Below are 24,702 nucleotides of genomic sequence, written 5' to 3'. Positions count from 1 at the left end.
TGAGTGAAGCTTCCTTGTTATTGACGTGCTGGGTACATTTGCCTGTTCTCCTCTGAATTCCCTGCCACATGCAGTATCTCTGGTATCACAGGAGTGGTTCTATATACTCTGAGAATGCTCCTGTTTCACCTTCCTAATGGAGTGGGTAAGCACAGTTCTTATTTCCCTGAGAAGTGTCACGTCTCCAGATCTAAAAACAGAATCACAATCCCTCATACATTCACGTATATCTGCAGTAAGCCATGGCTTCAAATTTGCCCTCACATAGTTGTGATTTGTGATGGTAAAATTCTCAGAACATATCTCTGATCATAGAATCCACATATTCCTCGATGTGAATGTGGTTTCCCTGGGTAGCAGCCATTCTGAGCATACTCCAGTTCCTGTTTTCAAAGCCGTCCTGCAATGCTGAGATGACTCCCTCAGAACTGGTTTGTCCAGTTTGATCAGTGGTTTGAATGCTGCAATTAGCATAACAGATAAGTGATCTGGGAGCCCAGCCTGGGGCAGAGGTACTGCTGAATATGCACTTGGTATGTTAGTAGAAGCCAGGTTCAGTGGATTTTCACTACTGGTAGCAAACCAACATAGTACTTGAATTTAGGCAGGTGATAGGCTAAAATTGCAGTCAGTGGGATTGGATGAAGTTTGTCTTTGACCGAAATATTAGGTTTAACATTTTAACATTTTGGATGAGTGAGGATAAAGTAAAAAGGAAGGAGAGTGCAGGAGCGGTTACAAAAGTCTCCAGAATAAATAAAAAGACAGAAAAGCTTTTAAAGGGATATAAATTTAACTGATGCACAGTTACAAATTGACAGCTATGAATGACATGGTGGAACATACACAAAATGCTGGAGGAGCTCAGCAGGCCAGGCAGTAGCTATGGAAAAAAGTGCATTCAATGTTTTGAGCAGAAACCCTGTTCTTTCTAGCTGATGTTAGCAGTGAGAGAAGGGTTTTGCCTTAGTGATGAGGATTTTTGATGACTGATGTATTTCTCTACAGCCATGATTCATGCAGATGTGCTCAGTAGTTGTGTGGGTCTTACCCATGATCTCTTGGTGGAATTTTCTGCTCAAAGGCATTGATGTTCCCAGACCAGGCCGTAACGTAGCCAGTCAGGGCCTTTGAACCAAACGGCTACAGGACTTAACCAAGGATTTTGATAACATGCCAAATCTCTACAGACTCCTGAGGAAGTGGAGGTTCTGTCATGCTTCCTTCACAATTATCGTTCTATAATGGGTCCAGGACATGTCATCGAAGATAGAGACACACAGCAATTTAAAGTTACTGACGTGCTCCCCCTCTGATCCTCCGGTTAATTACTGGCTTATGGACCTCTGATTTCCCTCACCCGAAGTCTACTGTCAGTTCATTGGTCACGCTGACATGGTATGAGAGTTTGTTAGAACCATAGATCATTACAGCACAGAATCAGACCTTTTGGCCCTTCTTGGCTGTGCCGAACCATTTTTCTGTCTGGTCCCACTGACCTGCACCTGGGCCATATCCCTCCAAACCCCTGTCACCTGTCCAACCCGCATTCACCACTTTATCTGGCAGCTCATTCCACACTCCCACCACTTCCTGCACGAAGAAACCCCCACTTATTAATATCATTCCTGTAGTTAGGTGACCAAAACTGCTCAAAATACTCCAAATTCGGTCTCACCAATGTCTTATACAACCTCACCATTACATTCCAACTCTTATACTCAATACTTTGATTTATAAATGCCAATGTACCAAAAGCTCTCTTTACAACCCTATCTACTTGTGATGCCACTTTTAGGGAATTATGCATCTGTACTCCCAGATCCCTCTATTCTACTGCACTCCTCAGTGTCCCACCACTTACCTTGTATGTTCTACCTTGGTTTCACATTCCAAAGTGCAATACCTCACACTTGTCCACATTAAACTCCATCTGCCATTTTTCTGTCCACTACACCTCCAATCTTTGTATCATCAGCAAATTTGCTGATCCAATTTGCCACATTATCAACCAGATCATTGATATAGATGACAAATAACGATGGACCCAGCACTGATCCCTGTGGCACACCACTAGTCACAGGCTAGTGAAAGCAGGCTCAGAGAAGCAATCCTGCACCACCACTCTCTGGCTTCTTCCATTGAGCCAATTTCTAATCCAATTTGCTACCTCTCCATGTATACCTAGCGACTGAATCTTCCTAACTAACCTGCCATGCAGGACCTTGTCAAAGGGCTTACTGATTTCCATGTATACAACATCCACTGCCTTCCCTACATCCACTTTCCCGGTAACTTCCTTGCAAAACTCTAATGGATTGGTTAAACATGACCTACCACGCACAAAGCCATGCTGACTGTTTCTAATAAGTCCCTGTCTATCCCAAAACTTGTAAATCCTATCTCTTAGTATTCCTTCCAATAATTTACCTACTACCAATGTCAAACTTACTGGTCTATAATTTCCTGGCTTACTTTTTGAACCTTTTTTAAACAACGGAACTACATGAGCTATCCTCCAATCCTCCGCACCTAACCCATGGATATTGACCGGTGGTTATCTGACATCTAAACTTTATTCGCATACTATATCCAGGAAATATACTTCAGTACATTGCATTCTTTGCATTTATAACATTGTCCAAATAATAATCTCGTAGTTGCTTGGTTTTCACACAATCAGCGGTCACTGTATTAGGTAGAACTGTACATCTGTTCATTAATGCAAATATCTAAACAGCAAATCATGTGGCAGCAACTCAATGCAGACAAGGTTCATCGGTTCACTTGTTCAGACCAAACATCAGAATGGGGAAAAAAGTGATTGAAGTGATTTTGACCATGTAATGGTGCCGGATGGGGTGGTTTGAGTAAATCGGAAACTGCCAGGCCCTGAGATTTTTATGCACAACAATCATTTGAGTTTAGAGATAATGGTCTAAAAATAAAGTTCAGAGTACGTTTAATGTCAAAATGTGTATGTATTGTACATCCTTGGGATTCCTCCCCTAACAGGCAGCCCTGAAATAAAGTCCGAGCAGAACCTATAACAAAAGGTCATTGAACACCCGACGTTCAAAAAAACAAAAATCTTAAAAACAATAAACACAAGCAAACAGAGTTTTAACCTGACGTCCACAAAGAGTCCGTTCCCAGACCCTCAGTTCAGCACTGAGCAAAGTCAGTGTCGTGGAGCAGCAAGCTGAACAGGTCTGTTCCTCGCCTCAGGCCCCCAACCTTTTCAATCTGGCCTGGCGCCGAAGTCATCGTCTAAATCCTACGCCTCTCGTCAGCCTGTACCCAACTTTTCAAATAGGCATAGCACTTGAATTGTCATCCAAGCATCAGGTTTAGTCACCTCGTCCCATCGTGTGGCCTGGATCTGATACTTCCAACGAGCCCAGTACCTCTGTAGTTGTCTAAACTCTGGGTACTATCACCTTAATCTGCTCTGTGGTCTGGAAGCCACCGACTTAGAATCAATTTGTACCCCACCTTTCCAATGCAACCTGGTGCGAAAATCAATTGAATCTCAGGTCTGCTTCCCTTTTAATTCCTCTGTCTCCACCACTTCTGCTTTCTTGACGTGGCTTTTCATTCCAGAATGAAGGAGCTGTTCTTCTTCAAAGAAAGGGGCTTCCCTTCCTCCACTATCAATTCTGCCTTCAAATGTGTCTCTTCCGTTTCACACATGTCTACACTTAACCCATTCTCCTGACACCCTCCCAGGGATAGGGTTCCACTTGTCCTCACCTACCACCCCACTAGCCTTCATGTCCAGCACATAATGCTCTGAAACCTCTGCCACCTCGAAATGGATCCCACCACCAAACACATCTTTCCCTCTCACCACTTTCTGCTTTCCAAAGGGATTGCTCTCTGTATGACACCGTTGTCCATTTGTCCCTCCCTACTGATCTCCCTCCTGGCGCTTCTGCTTGCAAGCAGAACAAAAGCTACACCTGCTTCTACACTTCCTCCCTCACTACCATTCCAGGCCATTAACAGTCCTTCCAGGTGAGGCGACACTTCACCAGTCTACTGTGCTGTCTACTGTGTACAGTGCTCCCAGTGTGTCCTGCTGTATATCGATGAGACACGACCTAAATTGAGAGACTGCTTCTCCAAACGTGTATGCTCAGTCTGCCAGAACAAGCAGGATCTCCCCGAGGCCACCCAATTTAATTTCACTTCCCATTCACATTCCGATGTGTTCATCCATTACCTTTTCCAATGTCGTGATAAGGCCAAACTTCAGCAGGAGAAACAACAACTTATATTCTGTTTGGGTAGCGTCCAAACTGATGGGCTGAACATTGATTTCTCAAACTTCCAGTCATTCTAACCCTCTCCATTCCCAATCCCATTTCTCCTCTCTCATGTTATCTCCTTGCCTGCTTATCAGCTCCCTCTGTTGCTCCTTCCCACAACCCCCTTTCATACTTTCTTCCATGGCCTTCTGTCTATTTCACCAATCAACTTCCCAGCTCTTTGCTTCATCCCTCTCAGTCCAAGTTTCACCTCTCACCTTGTGTTTCTCTCTCTCTTACCCCACCTTTCAAATCTACTCCTCAGCTTTTTATCTCCAGTCCTGCCAAAGTGCTTTGGCCCAAAATGTTGACTGTGATTCCTCCTTAGATGCTGCCTGGTCTGCTTAGTTCCTTCAGCATTTTGTGCGCGTTGATCGGAAACCCAGCCTCTGCAGGTGTTCTCTTGTTTGTGGTGTCAGCATAATGCATTCTATGTACAAAGCATTAATGTCACTGAAGCACAAAGCAGTACAGTACAGCACAGGAACAGTCCATTTGGCCACAGTATCTGTAACTACCATGTTGCCAGTCTGATCTAATCCCACCTTCCTGCACAAAGTGCATATCTGACACTGTGCTGGTGTGGGAGGATCAATCCTGCAGTCTGTCTCTCACTCTCTGTCCATTACAATCCTGTGGACGGTGTGAGAGCATGGGCACAGACACAGTTTGGGGCAGGATTTATTCCGATAAGGTAATTGTTCATAGATAAGTTAAAGTTCTCGACCTGAAACATCGACTCTTCATTTCCCTCTGCAGAACACTTCCACCATCTTGTACATTGCTCTGGATTTCGGCCGAGTCTGATGCCACATACTGATGTTGTGTTTGTGATAGGAAACTGACAGAGGGAATGATGGACTCTCCGTGTCAGGCACAAAGACAACATCTGATGAAAATCCACAGGATGAAATTAAGCAACAGTTGGAAACAAGACCGAGGTAAGAGATTGACTGGGAAACAGAATCAGTTTTATTATCACTGGCATATGTTCTGAAAATTGTTTTGTGTGGCATAAAAATGCAAGACAGAGTGAGGTACCGGCCTTGAGACTGGAAAAAGGTTTAATTTCCTCTGATCTTACTGGGATATTTTTGTTCTTTCCTTCCTCCCCTCCCCAGCCTGCTCAATGCTGAATTGAAATCCTCCCATGTTGTCCACCAAGACCCTCTGCTCTACATGACTTCCCGGGACACATCTCTACACACCAATAAAAATCAAAGCAGGAAAGATGAAATATGAAAATCAAGTTGCCAGTAATATAAAAGAGCATACCAAAAGTTTGTTCAGATATACAAGTGTAAAAGGGAGGCAAGATTGGAAAATGACACTGGAGAGGTAGTAATGGGGGACAAAAAAAAATAGAAAAACTCAGTAAGTATTTTGCATCAGTCTTCATGCTGAAAGACACCATCAGTCGATCTGAAATTGGTGTGCTGGGGCAGAAATCAGTTTAGTTGCTATTTCTAAAGAGAAAGTGCTTGGGTAGCTGAAAGTAGATAAGTCACATGGACCAGTGGACTATACCCCAGAGTTCTGAAAGAGGTAGCTGAAAAGTTTGTAGAGGCATTGGTAGGGATCTTTTGACAATCACTAGAATGGATTCAGAGGAATGCAAAATTGCAAATGTCACTCCACTCTTTAAGAAGGGAGGGGGGAAAATTACAGTAAATTATAAGCTTCTTAGCCAATGGTTGGTAAGATTTCCAATATTAAATATTGTTTGGGGTACAGTACTAGGAGGCACATGATAAATTAGGCCATAGTCAGCAAGGTTTTCTTAACTGCCAAGTGTTGGAATTCATTGAGGAAATGACAGGTAGGGAACACAGAGGAGACTCCATGGTTGCTGTTTACTTGCATTTTCAGAAGGCCCTTGACAAGGTGCTGCACAAGAGGCTGCTTAACCAGATAAGAGCCCGTGGTATTACAGGAAAGTACCGGCATGAATGGAAGAATGCCTGTCTGACAGGAAGCTCAGAGCAGGAGTAAAGGGGCCCTTTTCTGAATGACTGCCAGTGACTAGTTGTCTTTCACCCTGATTGGTGCTGAGATAATTTCTTTTCACATAATACTGTATCTCAATAGTCCGGATGACAGGATTGATGGTTTTAAGGATGATACAAAGATAAGTAGATGGGAGGTAGCACTGAGCAAGCAAGGTGCCTAAAGAAGGACTTACATAGGTCAGGTGACTGTGCAAAGTTAAGCAGATAGAATACAGTGTGGGGAAATGACTGATCATGTACTTTGGTAGAAGGATTATAGGTGTAGACTGGTTTCTAAAAGAGGAGAAAATTCAGAAATCAGAAATTCAAAGGGATTTAGGAGTCCTCCTGCAGGATTCCCAAAGATGAACCTGCAGGCTGAGTTGTTCGTAAGGAAGGCAAATGCGATGTTAGAATTCACTTTGAGAGGACTAAAACTTACAATCAAGAATGGAAAGTTGCGGCTTTGTCAGGCAGTTGTTAGGCTGCCTATAGAGCACGGAGTAGTTTTGGTGCCCTTTTTGAATAAAGGGTGTGCTGGCATTAGAGAATGTCCAGAGGAGGCTCCACAGGAATGATCCTGCGAATGTAAGGGTTAATGTATGTAGAACATTTGCTGGTTCTGTAGATATTTACTGGAGCTTAACAGAATGAGGAGGATTTAATTGAGACCTATCAGAAACTGAAAGCCATGGACAGAGTGAATGTGTCCCATCATGGTGAAGTCTAGGACTGAGGGTCATAGCCTCAGAGTAGATGGACGTCTGTTTAAAATAGAGATGAAAAGGAATTTCTTTAGCAAGACAGCAGTAATTGGAATTCACCACCACAGATGGTTGTGAAGCCAAAGTCTGGTCTATTTAAAGAGAAACTTTTTTTCCAAGTGACTTGTTTTTGCAGATTCCTCCTATATATTTTAATGTCTCTGCAGTTACTGTATTTCAAATAGTAATACTGCATGTTTTAATCCTGTCTCTTTCTGACACCACATTTGCAACAGGAAACACACAGATTGAGAACAAAGGGTTGTTCATTTCACTCACGCAGGTATTACATGTTGAAAGCCACAAATGCAAATTCACCCACAGAGAGAGGTGACAGAGTTTCCTGGAAAATAGGGTGGTGATGTTGTACAGAGAGAGGAAGGGTCAGAGAGATACCATGCAGTTTCTAGAGCTGAATATTCTATTTCCCTGCAAAATTTACAAATTATTTACTCTTGCTTCTGTGGCCAATCCTGATCTAATAGGAATATCCCTCTGGTTAATTCAGCCTGGTTCTGTTCTCCAGTACACCACTGAATGCAAACAGACTGAGAACAGACGGATTTCACATCACAGACATAGGTAACACTTGACAAAAGGTCACAGAGCCTTTTATTTTTTGCTATAGAGCCCAAATCCAGGGAGAATTCGAAAGCATGAAAAACTAAAAACTCAAAAGTCAATAGTTTTCATTCCCATTTGCTCATTATTTAGTTGAATCTCTCAAAGCTATTACAGAGACTAATGTTTTAAATTAGTGTACTAAATTTGAACAATGTGATGGAGCAAGATTTGTTCATTCTTCCTTGCAAAATTGCTCAAGCTGTGCCGGATTAGTGGGGAGCAGTGGTGGACAGCCATCATGAGGTCTTGCCAGAGATGTTCGATCAGTTAAGGTCCAGAATCTGACTGGGACAGGGACATTTATTTTCTTCATTTGAAGCCACTTCATGATTGCTCTGGCATTGTGCTTTGGGTTGTTGTCTTCATACAAGATGAACATCAAGCTTTCTGGCAGAGTTAGCAGGTTTTTACCCAGATTCTCTGTGTTTAGCAGCATTCATCTTCCCAGCAATACTGACCAGATTTGCAGTCCCTGCTCATGATGCTACCTCCACCAGTTTGTCTTTTGCACAGTGGTTGTGTGTCGGTCTTTAGTTGTGCTTAGTTTTCATTGCTTCTATTGTATTTCTTTATAACACTATAAGCGTCTGCATGGAAATGAATCTCAGGGTTGTGTATGATGACGTACAGTATACTATATGCACGTTGGTTATGAAATTTGAAAACACTCTAGTCATAAAACTGGTAGCACGTACAGGCCTTTTAGCCCTTCTAGACCACGCTGACCATCAAGTACCCATCTATACTAATCCCAATTGAACACACTTCCTTCATCACCTCCTACACCTTGTTGATTCCAGTGCTCATCTGGATATGACACTCTCAGGAACTGCATTCCAAACTCTGAAGAGCCCCTGGGTAACAACTGAATCCTGATATCCGCTGTGAACCTTTGACCACTGACTGTGAAACTACACCCTCTGGTTATAACTATCTGGTCTGAGATGGCCACTGGTGACATCTGGGCATTGTGAAAGGTGAGGGAGATCAGCCAGAGATTATTGTTTAGCTTGGTCTTATTTCACAGCAATGAGATGTTGCGGTGTCTGCTCTGCGAGTTGAGTTGATGGTTAAAGAGCTGGATTTCCAAGTTTATGATCTCTGTTACATGCTTTGAGTTTAGAAATATGAGGATTGGTCAGTGATTGCATGGCTAAAATGATATTTCAGAGGAGCAGATCTTAATTCAAGTTGCTTTTGGAAAAAAAAGATTTCGATTTTAAATTTGGAGGAGAGGGCTAAGCATTGTGTTATAATAAGACTGGACCTGGCAAATCATAAACACGAGATTTGCAGATGCTGGAAAACCAAAGAAATGCATGTAAAATGCTGGAGGAACTCAACAGGTCAGGCAACATCTATAGAAAGGAATAAACTATTGACTTTTCAGACCTGAACCCAAGGGGGGACCAATATCATTGCAGATAGGTTTGCTGGAGCTCTTGTGGAGGTTTAAACTGCTTTGGCAGGGGAATGGAAACTCGAGTAATAGGGCTGAGGATAGGAAGTTGGTATACAAGTGAGTGGCTGAGTGTATGTCTGAGACAGTGAGGAAGGATAGTCAAAGCATGTTTATTGTCATCAAAATACATAGATGTATACCATCAAAGGAGACAAGATTTCTCTGGACCGGGGGTAATCCACGGATATGCACATAACACACATACGAGGCACAATAACTTGGGAAAGTAAGAAAAAATCTGCAAAGAATCATGCATAAATACACAAAGTAAAATGTATAAATTAAATACTGTTGGGTACAGAACCAATGAACTGGTGACATTATGAGTGTGATGCTGCAGTGAGTTCAGAAGGCTAATGGCCCAAGGGAAGAAATTGTTTCCATTCCTGACTCTACTAGTCTTATTGCATCGGAGTCTCCTGCCTGGCAGTAGAAAGTGAAAGCGGATGCTGGATGGATCCTAATGATGGGTGGGATCCTTAGGGCCCGGTGTACACAGCACTCCTGAAAAAATGTCCCTGATGGGTGGTAGGGAAACCGTCATTGATAATCTCCGCTGTACTCACAGTCATTTGTAGAGACCTTGGGTGCGATGCTCTGCTGCTCCCATACCAGATGGAGATGCCGCTTGTCAGGACTCCTGTAAAATATCACTGATGCAGGGTGCTCACGCACCTGAAAATCCTTACAAAGTGGAGGCGCTGCTGTGCAGCCTCACTCAGGGAGGTGAGGTTGATGGATCAGGTGAGGTCATTCAGGATATGAACTCTCAGAAACTCGGTGCACTTAAATCTCCACAGAGGAGCTATGTAGCACAAAGGGGGATGGTTCATCTCTACAATCCTAATATCCACAGCCATTCCCTTGGTCTTATCCAAGTTCAGACTTAGGTTGCTGTTCTCACACTTTTGCTCCACTTCCTTTCTGTACACTAACTTATCATCACCATAAGCATTGTAGTGTTATCCACAAACTGTATGACACAGTTTGAGATGAACCCTGCGATACAGTTGTGCATCAGCTGTGCGCAGAGCACAGAGCCCTGGGGTGCACCAGTGCTCAGTGTAATGGGACTAGAGATGTTGCTGCCCACACAGACTGACTGTGACCTTACCGTTATGAAGTCCAGCATCCAGTTACAGATGAGGTGTTCAGACCCAGTGAGGACAGTTTCCCCACCACTTTCCGGGGTATAATGGTGTTAAATCAGTGGATTGATTCAAGTGAAAAGCAGACTGATAATGCCACTTCATGACACTCATTTAGGTCCGTTATTCTCACTTTCTTAGGCATGAGATGACGTTGCCATCTTGAAAACCAAGGGTAAAATGGACTGATCCAGTGAGATGTTGAATATATCTGTCAGCAACTCAGTTAGCCCAATCTTTCAGAACCCCACCGGGTATATTATCGGGCCCTGCAGTTCTGGATGGGTTGACTCTGGCCAGGGTCTTCCTCACCTCAGCTTCAGCCAGACAGAGTATCTGCTCCCGTGGTGCCTTTCTCGACAGCACTCTGTTCCATGCATCAAACTGGGCAAAAAGGCATTCTGCTTGACAGTGAGTGAAGCGTCCTTGTTATTGACGTGCTGAGTACATTTGCCCGTTGTCCTCTGAATTCCCTGCCACATGCAGTATCTCTGGTATCACAGAAGTGGTTCTATGTACTCTGAGAATGCTCCTGTTTCACCTTCCTAATGGAGTGGGTAAGCACAGTTCTTATTTCCCTGAGAAGTGTCACGTCTCCAGATCTAAAAGCAGAATCACAAACCCTCATCCATGCACGTATATCTGCAGTAAGCCATGGCTTCTGATTTGTTCTCACATAGATGTGTTTTGTGATGGTACATTTCTCAGTACATGTCTCTGTGTTTGCTGGTCACAGAATCCACATATTCCTCGATGTGAATGTGGTTGCCCTGGGTAGCAGCCTTTCTGAGCATACTCCAGTTCGTGTTTTCAAAGCCATCCTGCAATGCTGAGATCACTCCCTCAGAACTGGTTTGTCCAGTTTGATCAGTGGTTTGAATGCTCAATTAGCATAACAGATAAGTGATCTGGGAGCCCAATGTGGGGCAGAGGAACTGCTGGATTTGCAGTTGGTATGTTAGTAGAAGCCAGGTTCAGTGGATTTTCATGACTGGTTGCAAAACCAACATAGTACTGGAATTTAGGCATGTGATAGGTTAAAATTGCAGTCAGTGGGATTGGATGAAGTTTGCCTTTGACCTATTTTGGATGAATGAGGATAAAGTTGTGGTGAATTACGTCTGCCTGTCTGGACATGCCTCTGCTGACTGCTCCTGTGGCTCCTCCCACAGGCCCCTGTATAAAGGCGATCTGAGGCCTGACGCTCGGCCTCAGTCTCCAGGACATAGTATGATGGTCACTCACTCCTGGTTCCTTCTTCCAGTCAATAAAAGCTGATATCTCGCCTTACGTCTCAGTGTGAGTTATTGATGGTGCATCAATTTTATTGACTGGAAGTATTAAAACATGGAAACCGTTTTGCGTCCGGAAAGGTTGGATTTGGACCCTCAAGACCCTGACGCAGCTCTCGCTTTTGAGCACTGGCTTGCATGCTTCCAATCGTACTTGGAGGAGGTTCGTGCAACTGAACCCGCCGTTATGCACAGAATTCTACTCTCGAGGGTCACCCGCAAAGTTTACTCCATTATCCGGGACCTGCCGACCTATGATGGGGCACTGGACGCCCTCAAAAGACAGTACCTGCGGCCGGTGAACACCGTCTACGCAAGACATCGTTTAGCTACCCGGCAACAGCGGCCTGGCGAATCGTGCGCTGGGTTTCTCCGAGCACTACAGACACTCGTCCGAGCTTGTGACTGCAAGACGCTCACGGCAGAACAGCATGCGGAGCTGCTGGTGTGAGACGCTTTTGTGACGGGACTGAGGTCAGTGTACGTGCGCCAGCGACTGCTGGAAAATGCCGACCTTACCTTAAGCTCGGCGATCGAGACGGGCAACGCTCTGGAAGCTGCTTTGCATATTGCTGACGCTGTCCAGTCGTGCGATTCCCCGCCGGTTCCGTGGACACATCAGACCCCACCGCCGGCTCCCGGGTGCGAATTCGCCAACGCCGCTGCCAGTCACGATTCCACGAGCTCCCCAACCCGACCAAAGCGGCAGCCCGTCAGAAGCCTGTGCTTTGTTATTTCTGTGGCCATAAAAAACACCCTCGACAACGCTGTCCAGCGCGAGAAGCGACCTGCTCCAGCTGTGGAAAGCGGGGCCATTTCGCCAAGGTCTGTAAGTCTCAACCTCGAGCGGAGTGCAGCGCTGCGGGTGAAACGTGGGGGCCGCCATCTTGCATGCCCGGATGTGAGCAGCCATCTTTGTCGGCGTCAGCACGCCCCGCCCCCGACCCGCCGATGCTTACCGGGTACCCCGGATGTGAGCAGCCATCTTTGTCGACGTCAGCATGCCCCGCCCCCGGCCCTCCGATGCTTACCGGGTACCCCGACAGCGACTCAACTCTGGCCACTGTAACTCTCGACCAAAGCGCCCCACACCAGCTTGCAAGGTCCATGATGGACATCCGGGTGGAGGGGCATAGGACTAGATGCCTGTTTGACCCGGGCAGCACTGGGAGTTTTATTCACCCGGACACAGTGCAACGCTGCGGACTTGCAACGCGGCCGGTAAGTCGGAGGTTCCATTTGGCTTCTGGGTCCGCAGACATCTGGGTGGGTTGTGTAGCGACATTGGTGGTGCAAGGCACAGAATATCGGAACTTTGAGCTACTGGTCATGCCTAATCTGTGCGCACCTGTGCTATTGGGGCTGGACTTCCAGAGCCACCTCGAAAGTGTGACTATGGTATATGACGGGCCCCTCCCACCACTCACTGTCCAGAATCCTCAGTTTTGTGCGACTTCTTCACATACCCCGCTACTGACCACACACACACACACACACGGGCACACACATCCCATCCAGAACCAGGCCGACAGCTGCGCTACCTACACCACTTGCAGCCTCTCCACACTCAAGGTCCCTCCCCCACCGCTGTTCGCCAACCTGACCCCTGACTGTAAGCCTGTGGCAACTAAAAGCAGGAGGTACAACGCGGGGGACAGGGCCTTCATTCAGTCGGAGGTGCAGCGGCTGCTCAGGGAGGGGATCATTGAGCCAAGCTCAAGCCCTTGGAGGGCCCAGGTGGTTGTTGTTCGGACTGTGCAGAAAAATAGGATGGTGGTGGACTATAGTCAAACCATCAATAGGTTCACGCAGCTTGACGCGTACCCCCTACCCCGCATCGCGGATATGGTCAACCAGATTGCTCAGTACAAGGTGTACTCGACAATAGATCTGAAATCCGCTTACCACCAGCTTCCCATCTGCCCAGAGGACCGCCCCTACACCGCCTTCGAGGCGGGTGGCAGGCTCGATCACTTCCTGCGCATCCCTTTCGGTGTCACGAATTGTGTCTCTGTCTTCCAGAGGGAAATGTACCGGATGGTGGACCAGTACAAACTGCAGGCCACATTTCCCTATCTGGATAACTTCACCATCTGTGGTCACGACAGGCCAGATCACGACACCAACCTCCAACGATTTCTCCAAGTGGCCGCAGCTCTGAACCTTACTTATAACAGGGACAAGTGTGTGTTCGGAACCACCCGCCTTGCTATCCTTGGGTATGTCGTGGAAAACGGGGTTATTGGCCCTGATCCTGACCGTATGCGCCCCCTGTTAGAACTCCCTCTTCCCACCACTCTCAAGGCCCTCAGACGGTGCCTGGGTTTTTTTTCCTATTACGCCCAATGGGTCCCCCATTACGCAGACAAGGCCCGCCCCCTGGTCAAGTCTACCACGTTTCCCTCTCTGCTGAGGCCCGGGCGGCTTTCAGCTGCATTAAAGAGGACATTGCTAAAGCTACGATGCATGCGGTGGACGAGACCATTCCCTTCCAAGTGGAGTGTGACGCCTCCGATTTTGCTCTGGCTGCTACCCTCAATCAGGAAGGCAGACCAGTAGCATTCTTTTCTCGCACCCTCCAAGGCTCCGAAATTCGGCACTCCGTGGTGGAGAAAGAAGCCCAGGCCATAGTGGAGGCTGTTAGGCACTGGAGGCACTACCTTGCTGGCAAAAGGTTCACCTTTCTGACCGACCAGCGCTCGGTTGTGTTCCTGTTCAGCAGCCAACAACGGGGCCATATCAAAAATGATAAGATTTTGCGGTGGAGAATAGAATTCTCCACCTACACCTATGATATCCTGTACCGGCCTGGCAGACTCAATGAGCCCCCTGATGCCATATCCCGGGGAACATGTGCTAGCACACAGCTTGACCAGCTGTACACCCTTCATGCACAACTTTGCCATCCGGGGGTCACCCGATTTTACCATTTTGTGAAAGCTTGGAACCTGCCATACTCCCTGGAGGACATCAGGACGATGGCCAGGGACTGCCAAATTTGCACTGAGTGCAAACTGCACTTCTACCGTCCTGACACGGCACAGCATGTCAAGGCCACCCGCCCTTTTGAACGACTGAGTGTTGACTTTAAGGGCCCCCTTCCCTCCACTGACCGCAATGTCTATTTTCTCAGTGTTATAGATGAGTACTCACGGTTCCCCTTTGCCATCCCCTGCCCCGACACCACTGCCACGTCCGTCATAAAAGCCCTGCGCCAGCTCTTCACTCTGTTCGGGTATCCCTGCTATATCCACAACGATAGAGGGTCCTCCTTTATGAGTGACGAGCTGCGCCAGTACCTGCTAGCTAGGGGCATTGCTACCAGTCGGACCACGAGTTATAATCCCCGGGGTAATGGCCAGGTGGAGCGGGAGAATGCCACAGTGTGGAAGGCCACACTTTTAGCCCTTAAGTCAAAAGGGTTGCCGGTCTCTCGATGGCAGGAGGTCCTCCCTGAGGCACTGCACTCTATCCGCTCTCTGTTATGTACGTCCTCCAATGCCACCCCTCACGAACGCCTATTCTCTTTTCCCAGGAAGTCTGTCACTGGGACCACCCTACCAGTTTGGCTGACGTCCCCGGGGCCAGTGCTGCTCCGGAAACATGTGAGGAGGAATAAATACTCCCCGCTGGTAGAGAGGGTTCACCTTCTACATGCGAACCCCCAGTATGCTTACATGGTCTTACCTGATGGGCGGGAGGACACGGTCTCCATCCGCGACCTGGCACCCGTAGGTGCAGCAGACCACTACCCTGAAGGCTCTCCGGTAACTATGAACCCTGCACCAGAGGTGACACCGTGCTCACCAGGCCCTACACAGACTCCTCACGACACTTATATACCGGGCGTTTCGTACGCATTTATACCAGGCGCCTCACACATGCGAGAGGGATCACCAGTGCCTAGTGGGCAGGAACAAGCGCAACCTCCGTCCCCTGTGCAATCACCAATGTCGCCGGCATCCATGCGATCACAGCCAGTGCTATGTAGATCGCAGCGACAGATTCGACCACCTGATAGACTTGACTTGTAAGAAACTTCGCCACATGGGGACACTTTTAAACAAAGGGGGGGTGAATGTGGTGAACTGCCTGTCTGGACATGCCCCCTGCTGACTGCTCCTGTGGCTCCTCCCACAGGCCCCTGTATAAAGGCGCTACCGTGGTCGGTGGTCGGAGGTCGGAGCGAAAACGCAGGTTTAGCAATCCTGCCCTTTAACTGGGACACCCCGACCTTCACATCAACTTCGTCCAGCCGTCTTTAAAGACAAACAAACATAATTCTTCTCAGCGATCAACTGACTGAATGGTTCCGGCTGCTAAGGGAAGGGTCGCCTCAACATTGTTAATTTATAGCCTGCAGGGTCGAGAGGTATTCTGTTGAAGAATAGACTGTGTATACACCCCGCTAGCAATTCTGTTATAGATTTGGATTCAGAATGAAAACCATGATTAATTGTGTTATACCGCTGAAATTATAAGGGATATCTATTAAGGTGTATTAAAACACAAGCTCTTCCCCCTCGTGACGTCACACCGGCACCCACACGCGCCTGACGTCATGCACACGGGCTCCCATAATCGGGATCTGTCACGTCTGCCGCCGTCACATGCGCCACACACGCGCTGAGACGGTTTAACGGCTGAGCAAACGATCACCTGACACTCCCGGGGGTCACCAGAGGATTTCGGATCTACGCTATTCCCATTAGCCCGAGGCGATGTCAGTCACTGGTTACATCCAATAACTGAGCCAGACCAGCCGAGAGGGCGTTATCTCCGTTGATTGTTCTTCTGCCCCACGAGCTAAAAGCTCCACAAACCCGAAAAAAAATCCGAAGGTATATGTCCGATTTATTTCCATTTTCCTCTGAGGAAAGTTGGGGGCGTTTGAGAAGTGTCTCCTGTGATCAGATTCTGATGTATCACAGAGAGGTGGGACAGACCAATCGGCCCATCTGCTTGATTCTGGCTCCCCGGGGACGGAGGGATCCCGGCAGACGAAAGAGGGAAAGGAGGGATTTTATTGAAAGCACAAAGATGGCATGAGAGGGGGCGGACAGAATGTGTGTCCCGGTCGGGACAGGAGGGTCACATCTCTGGAAGTGTCTAAACCCACGGTGATGGCGAGCAGAGGGATTTACCACATTGTGGGGCAAACACCAGCAGACTGTTGACCTGCTGCAATGGTCATGGCAAAGTGGGGATAAGAGGGATGTTGGGGGTCAACGATGGACAGGCCCGGATTCCTATTGAATGACAGGATGGGCTGGAGGGGCCCAGTGGCGCCTGTACTTGTTCCTGGTGTCTGTGTGTTTACCGAGAAGGAATAACCAGATCCTTCCCAGGCCTGCAGGATGACCGAGTCGGTATTGTCAGGACCGGGGCTTGGAGCCCACTGTTTCCCAAACTGAATCAACCATTTGGCTGAAATACAGAGAAACATATAAAATCTACAGTACAATACAGGCCCTTCGGCCCACAAAGTTGTGCCAAACATGTCCCTACCTTAGAAATTACCTAGCATTACCCAGCATTACCCATGGGCCTCTATTATTCTAAGCTCTATATAGCTATCTTGGAGTCTCTTAAAAGACTCCACCATCATTGCTGGAAGACCATTCCACGCACTCACCACTCTCTGCGTAAAAAAACTTACCCCTGACAAATTCTCTGTACCAGTACATTTCTGAGTCTGTTGTTGACAATTCATATTTATATGGAAAAATGATGGAAAATACATTTTTTTCATTTTGTGCGACACAGATCTGTACAATTTATCTAGTCTACATTTTGAAGTACAAGTTCAAAGTAAATTTATTATCAGAGTACGTATCCGCTGCCTTATACAAAGCTGAAATTCATCGTCTTGCGGGCATGCACAGTCAAACCAAGAGACACAATAGAAAGACAACACACAACAGGACTGACACAATGCAGAAGAGAGAACACACTGTTGAAATAAAAAAAAAGAAAGAAAATAATAATAATATATAAATAATTCAGCAAAAATGCCAGAAACATCAGGTGAAGTGTCTTTGAAGGTGGCTCCATGGATTGTGGGAACGGGTCAGTGATGGGGTGAGTGAAGTTATCTCCTTTGCTTCAAGTGTCCGATGGTTTGGGGGCAATAACAAGTCTGTGGTGCTGCTGCAAGTGAGTGTTTCACTGTGCCTGTGCCACCCTGTACTTGTGCACTTGGCAATTAAACTCACCTGAAAGTGAGAAAACCCCCTGAGGTTTGAGTAGTGATTATATCGTCAAGAGGCTTTAGGGTGACAAAGGGAAACGGAGTGAATGGGGACAGGTCAGCTGGCAAGGAGAGGTCACCTTGCAGGAGGCACAGAAACACTGAGTGTGTTTAAATGGTGAGGGACTGGTGTGCAGTGGTTGGGAGGGAGGTCAAAGTTATTTACTGGAGGAGTTACTGGGTATACAAGGGGTGATTGATAAGTTTATGGCCTAAGGCAGAAGGAGTCAATTTTTGAAAACCTATTACAATTATTTTTCAACATTGTCCCCAACCTACATTTACACCCTTAGTCCAGTGGTCTTGGAGCATACGGATCTTGGACCTCCAGAAAGTGTCCACAGATGGGTGATTGATAAGTTCATGGCCCAGGGTAGAATGAGAAGAGTTATTAACTTCAAACTCTCTGCCTAACACTCAAGGAGTTGACCTGCATGAGCTTGTAACAAGAGCTATATATCTCCTTCTACCTTAGGCCACAAACTTATCAATCACCCATCTGTGGACACTTTCTGGAGGTCCAAGATCTGTACGCTCCACGACCGCTGGACTAAGTGTGCAAATGTAGGAGGGGACTCTGTTGAAAAATAAATGAGATTGGTTTTCTGAAATTAACTCCTTCTACCTAGGCCACAAACTTATTAATCACCCCTCATAAGTGAAAATATCCTCACATTCTGTGAGCTTTGTTGGGATTGCACCTACAGTACTGTGTAAAATCCTGCTCTCTTTACTCAGAGGTTATTTGTGCAAAGAATGAACTACTGGAGCACCTCAGGCAACACGTGCAAAGCACTGGAGGAAATCAGCAGGGCCAGGCAGAATCTACAGATAAGGATAAGGAGTCAACATTCTGGGCTGAGGCCCTTCATCAGGACTGGACCTCAGTCACAAAGGCAGCATCTAGTGACAGAAATGGCCAGTCCAGGTTTTGGATCGATGACCTCGCTCTGGACTGTAAGCGGAGTGGAGATGACCAGAGAAAAAGGGCTGAGGTTTGGGCATTTGAAATGAACAATAGAGCGATAGCTGGGTCCAGTAGAGGGGAAGTGAGAAGTTGGAAGTAGTGGCAGGGTAATGGAGGTGACACACAGAGTCACACAGGGCTGGCACAGATGGAAATTAATTACACAGTAGTTTAAAAACAGGTTAGATAATATTTGTTATAGAGTGCAGAATGAAGACTCTGCACAGTGTTGTGGTCATCCCAGATGAAAGATGAAATGTGAGAACTGTTCCTTTTAGAGAATCGAGGACTGAAAGGTGAAAGGATTGAAATGCACAACATCATGAATGGTTGAAACAGGGGCCAGAGTCTCAGAAAAAGGGGTGGACTGTTCATGACTGGGAGGAGGAAAAATGTCTTCCGTCAGAGCATAGTGAATCACGAGACTCAAATGGCAGTGAAGACTCAGTCAGCCTCCTCACATTAAGCATAGGTCAGCACATCTGCAGAGTCTGCAGGAAGCACAAAATTGAGGATCAGGCAAAAATCTCACGCGGCATCTGTGGAGCGAAATGAACAGCTGGCATTTCAGGCTGAGACTGAGAGTCAGGGGACGGTGATAAGTACAGTGAGGGGAAGGGGTGGGGGCAAAGCTGGGAAGATTTAGGGAAGTGTGAGATAGATCCGGGTGTGGAGCGTGATGAAAGATGGAGAAGAGAAGGGTGGAGGTAGTGATTGTGTCCGGGAGATCAGTAAACAAATTTACTTTGAAGTATGAAATGAAATGACACACAGGTCACAATATACAACGCTGAGAGTTGTTTCCTTGTGGGCATACACATTAAATTGAAGAGCCAGAATAGAATCAATGAAGGACCGTCCCCAACAAGGTGGAGAAGCAAACACTGTGCTAAAGACAATTGTGCAAATAAAAATGTGAAAATAAAATATTAATAATGATGATAATAATAAAGACAAAAATGAGCAAAAATATCATCAGATAAAGAGTTCTTGAAAGTGAGTCAATAGATTCTGGTAACATTTCAGTGATGGCATGAGTGAAACTCATGAAGTTATCTCCTTTGATTCATTATCCTGATGGGTGAGAGGCAATAACTGTTCCTGAACCTGGTGGTGTGAGTCATGAGGGTCTTGTACCTTTTTCCTGATAGCAGGAGAGAGAGGAGAACACGAGCTGGGTTGTGGGGTCCATGATGTTGGATGCTGCTTTCCTGTGACATCTGTCTGTGTAGAGAGCTCAATAGTGGGGAAGGTTTTACTCGTAATGGACTGGGTTGTATCCACAATTCTTTGTAAGACTTTCCCTTAAAGGGCATTGGTGTTTCCCTCTCAGGCCATGATTCAGCCAGTCTATATACTCTCCACCACACATCTATAGAAATTTGTCAAAGTTTTACATGCCGAAGAATCTTCACAAACACCTCAGGGTGCACTTCTTCATAATTGCACGCACTTGCTGGGCCCATGCCAGGTCCTCTGAAATAATAAGAATTTAAAAGTGCCTGACCCTCTCCACCTCTGATCCCCCGATGAGGACTGGCTCATGGACGTCTGGGTTCCTCCTTCTGAAGTCAATAATCAGCTCCTGGTCTTGCCGACGTTGAGTGAGAAGTTGTTATTGTAGCAACACTTGGACAGGTTTTCAATTTCCTTCCTAAATGCAGATGTGTCACCTACAGCAGTGCTGTTGTCAGCAAACTTGAATATTTAATTGGAGCTCCGCTTAGCCACACAGTTAGAGGTGTAAAGCAGGGGGTTAAACACACAGTCTCATAGTGACCTGTGCTGATGAGGTTGTGGAGGAGATGTTGTTGCCAATCTGAACTGACTGGGAACAAACTTTTGTGGATCTGCACCATAATGAGCGGGTCCCCACCACAAGTAGGAGCAGAGGATTCCAGAGATTCAGGACTCCTTTGAGAGAAGAGACTTCTGCACACCTCGATTTTAACTGATTTGCCCCTTAATTTTAAAATGTCTCTCTCACTACTGAAACCATCTCAGAACATATGTTCTAAAGGACCCCTACATGATCAGTTACTTTTCGATAACTGAAATCGTGCAATGATTAACTAATAGCAATAACAATCGATATAAAACTGACTGGCGTCTGCAACGCAACAGCCGGAGTGTCCAGTTGCTGAAGGGGATATTGAGACCAAGTTTGAAACGTATTGTGGAGTACAAGTCTCTGGAGGCATTCAAGAGAGAGTTAGATAGAGCTCTTATAGATAGCGGGATCAAGGGATATGGGGAGAGGGCAGGAACAGGGTACTGATTGTGTATGATCAGCCATGATCGCAGTGAATGGCGGTGCTGGCTAGAAGAGCCGAATGGCCTACTCCCGCACCTATTGTCTATTGATTAGGTTTGAGGGGATGGTAGCATTGAATGCTGAGCTGCCGTCGATAAAGAGCATCCTGATGTTTGTACCTTTGCTGTCCAGATGCTCCACGGTTGAGTGAAGAGCCAGTGAAACCGCATCTGTTGCGCCGAGAAGCAGATTATCGCAGGTTTCATGTTGCGCATGCGCTTATCGCCGGTGGGCGGAGTTTCCTTCCGTCCGGAGTTTGGGGAAAGTTTTCACCCGTCGAGAGAGGCTCCCGGCTCACCGGTGAGTATTTGCGCCTGTCGCGGAGTGTTGCTGGTCTGATATCGGGCAGTGTCCCCAGTTCAATTCACCGAACGGAAAGAGCACTTTAAAACGGAGAAATTGTACTTTCCGGGCGCAGTTCCACTTGTAGGAGTTTCTGCCTTGGGCCGTTTCGGCAAGGCAATGAGACACAGATCCGACAGATCTGTGTGGACCGTCCGGTAGGAGGAGAAGCTATTTCCAATCGGCACGAACAGTGGTCTCCCAGTGAGGAAGTCAATCATCCAGTTTCAGAGAGAGGAACAAGAGATCAGGTTTTTGCAGCTTGTCGATTAGAACTGAGTGAATGTTTGTGTTGAACGTGAAGCTGTAATCGTCAAAAAAGCAGTCTGATGTAGGGTTTACTCTTGTAGTTCCGTCTGGCCAACGTCTCCCTCCTCTTCATACAAGGACGTTAATCTCAGATTCAGTATCCTCCACTCATTCTGTTTGACTACACATGGACACCCAGGTGTGAACGGTCACATTATATACAGACACACGTAAAATTTACTTCAGAGTACACAGTTTCCAGCCCTTGGAAGACTCGAGCCTGCTTTTGATATGCAATATGCATGTCCCACCAATGCATATGGCAAAAAGGACTTAATTATTCACAGACAGAATAGACAATAAACAATTCTCATTTGTACTGAACCCACAAGTGTTTTCATGACACTTGACGACAGCGTGAATCCTTTTCAAAGGGCAGGTTACATTATTCCCCTGTTGTAGAGTGTGGAACTCCGCAGCGACATGAAACCTCTCTTTACCATCACCATCCGTACCCAGTGTACTATTGGTTAGTTAGTTAAAAAGTTAAAGTCTGTCCCGAGCCATATAGGCTCATCAGGCCGGTGATTATGCCGGTTTCTGTGGGACTGTGTGGAAGGCGCTCCCTTTCGACAATGGGCAAGAACCTGGTCATCAGGTGTGAGGTGCTCTCAGGGCTGCTATACTTGGCGCAAGTGTGCCCCATCCCCCGCTCCTAAAGCTCGGAAGTCACTCGAGATGTCTTCAGATTTGTCTGGGGATCAAGGATGGAGCAGATCAGGCGGGCAGCCATGCAGAATTTTCTGGACAATGGGGGCAAAAACATTCCCAATGTCACCCTCATCCTGCTTCGTGTGTGGCTGCATCAGGTTATGTGTGGATCCCAGATACCTGGGCACTAACTACTAATAAGTGTCCAGGTACTAGTCACCCTGGCTACAAAGGGCGGGCCTGATCCCATTACCCCGCAACGCCACAGTCAGTTGGTCGTTGCCGCGCTTCCTGTCCTTCATGGAGAAGTTCTTCCAGGTCAACGCCTTTGACCACAGGGCGATCAGACAGTGGTCGGCACGTAACGTCCTGCTGGTCCTGCAGGAGAAGGACGTGATGGACACAGTGGGGTGGTTCCCAGTTCATCTGGCAAAATGCCTCATTGCCAGACCTCACCAACAGGCACCAAGACCCCGCCTGGCTGATGGCGGGAGGGGCCCTCCCAGTCAGATCCCTCCTGTATGCCCGGAACGTCGTCTCCACACCCTGCTGCCCAGGGGAGGGCTGCCGTGAGGAGGAGTTGGTGACCCACCACATTGCACACTGTGAGTTCACAGAGCAGGTGTGGAGGAGGATGGAAGGGACAGTGTCAAGATTCATCCCCAGCAACTAAGTAACAAAGGACTCTCTGATCTACGGGCTGTTCCCGGGGTCGAAAACGGACACCAGCATTCAGTGCTGTTGGCAGATCATCAGTTCGGTGAAAGACGCACTTTGGTCGGCCCGAAACGATGGTCTACCGGCACGTGTGAGAATGCTGCTGACTGGCACATTCCCGGCTGCAGGAGTACGTGCTGAGGGACACACTCAAACTTGGTGCAGCCACCGCAAGAGCCCGGTGAGGAAGGACCTCAGTCTAGGGTTCCTCACCCGCGGGAGTTGAAAGGGGTGTATACCTCTCAACGAGGGTATGTGAATACGGTCAGGGGAATATAGGTGGATATTAGAACCCTAGCGAATAACAATCACATTTGATTTCTAGGGTTGGGAGGTAGCCTAGGATGAAATCGAAGATGAGGACAATTTTGCAAACACGAGACCCCAACTTTTCTTGGCATGTCCCAGCATCCAGCCTTCCAACAGGAGTTCATCCCGTCGAATCGCACGGGCTGCGTTCCCTATTATACTCCACCCTTTCCCTTCATCCCTGCCGTCCGCACTCCCAATGGAACTCACCACTTCCCATTCAATCCCACCGTCCATACCGTTTCCCATTTACTCCCTCGTCCCAAACCTCAGTGGGCCCCAACCCTTCCCTTCACTCTCATCTTCTGCACTTTCAACGGGACTCAGCTCTTCCCATTCACTCCCACCGTCTGCTTCCCAATGGAACTCTTCCAGTATCCCAAAGGGGCTGGGATCCTGTAAGTTGGTGGGAACGCCTAAATTCCTCGTTTGACAGAACTCAGGGCTGCGTTTAGGAAATTTGACGAGAACGCCGACGGATTAATTAGTTACAAATAAAGTCCAGGGTGTGGATGTTGACGACTTTTTTAAACTTTTAATGCTCATCTGCTGGCGGAGACGGTGGATGTGACCGGACTGAAGGAACTTCGGCACACCTTCCTGAGGGTGGTGGGGGAGGGAGAATTATGTTTCCGTGTCCCCACGGCAGGTGATTGATTGTTCCTGGTTCTGGGTGTCTACACAGCACACAGTATGTTATTACAAGGCACAGTTCCCGGTTTCCATATCCCAAACCGGGAATTTTGCCAGGCACGGTTCCCGATCTCTGTCTCCACGCCAAGAGCATTACCGCGCACGGTGTTGGATCTCTGTATCGACACCGGGAATATTACCACACACAATTCCTGGTGTCTGTATTCTCCTCTCTCCACGATGGTTGGAATAATAACGTACAGGATCCGGGTTTTGGATCCTTGCGTTATTTATATTATTTCTGAAATTACAGAGATCCGTGAACTTTTACTGTTCGGATTGTCTCAGTTCAGAATGCCGCAGATCGGCTTATACAATTAAATTTAAATAATAATACTAAAGCCACAGATGATCGGATGTCGAGGTAAATTAAAATACTGGAAATTCACAAAGCCTGAATGCAATTTTAACAAGTTAACCTTCAGACTGCAGACACTGGGGAACATTTTTTTTCCTATAACATCCTGCTTTGACAGTTTTCTTCGTTAACAAAAATGTTTAAATACTGTATTAAATTAGCTTTGTTCACATTTGTATGTGAGGGCGGAATGTCCAACGGGTT

The 24,702-nt window shown here is 47.0% G+C and overlaps 1 protein-coding gene across 1 annotated transcript in view; it reads left to right on the top strand.

Moving 5' to 3' along the window:
- Window positions 1-21,272: 21,272 nt before the first annotated feature.
- Window positions 21,273-24,702, top strand: part of LOC132390500 (uncharacterized) — a 105,963-nt gene continuing 102,533 nt past the window's right edge. Inside the window, exon 1 of the mRNA XM_059963114.1 lies at window positions 21,273-21,419. The gene's annotated coding sequence lies outside the window, so the exon portion shown is untranslated. The remainder of the gene's footprint in view (window positions 21,420-24,702) is intronic.

The sequence above is a fragment of the Hypanus sabinus genome, unplaced genomic scaffold, assembly GCF_030144855.1.
Source record: "Hypanus sabinus isolate sHypSab1 unplaced genomic scaffold, sHypSab1.hap1 scaffold_93, whole genome shotgun sequence".
Classification (NCBI taxonomy): Eukaryota; Metazoa; Chordata; class Chondrichthyes; order Myliobatiformes; family Dasyatidae; genus Hypanus; species Hypanus sabinus.
This window is presented reverse-complemented; position numbering and strand designations above follow the sequence as displayed.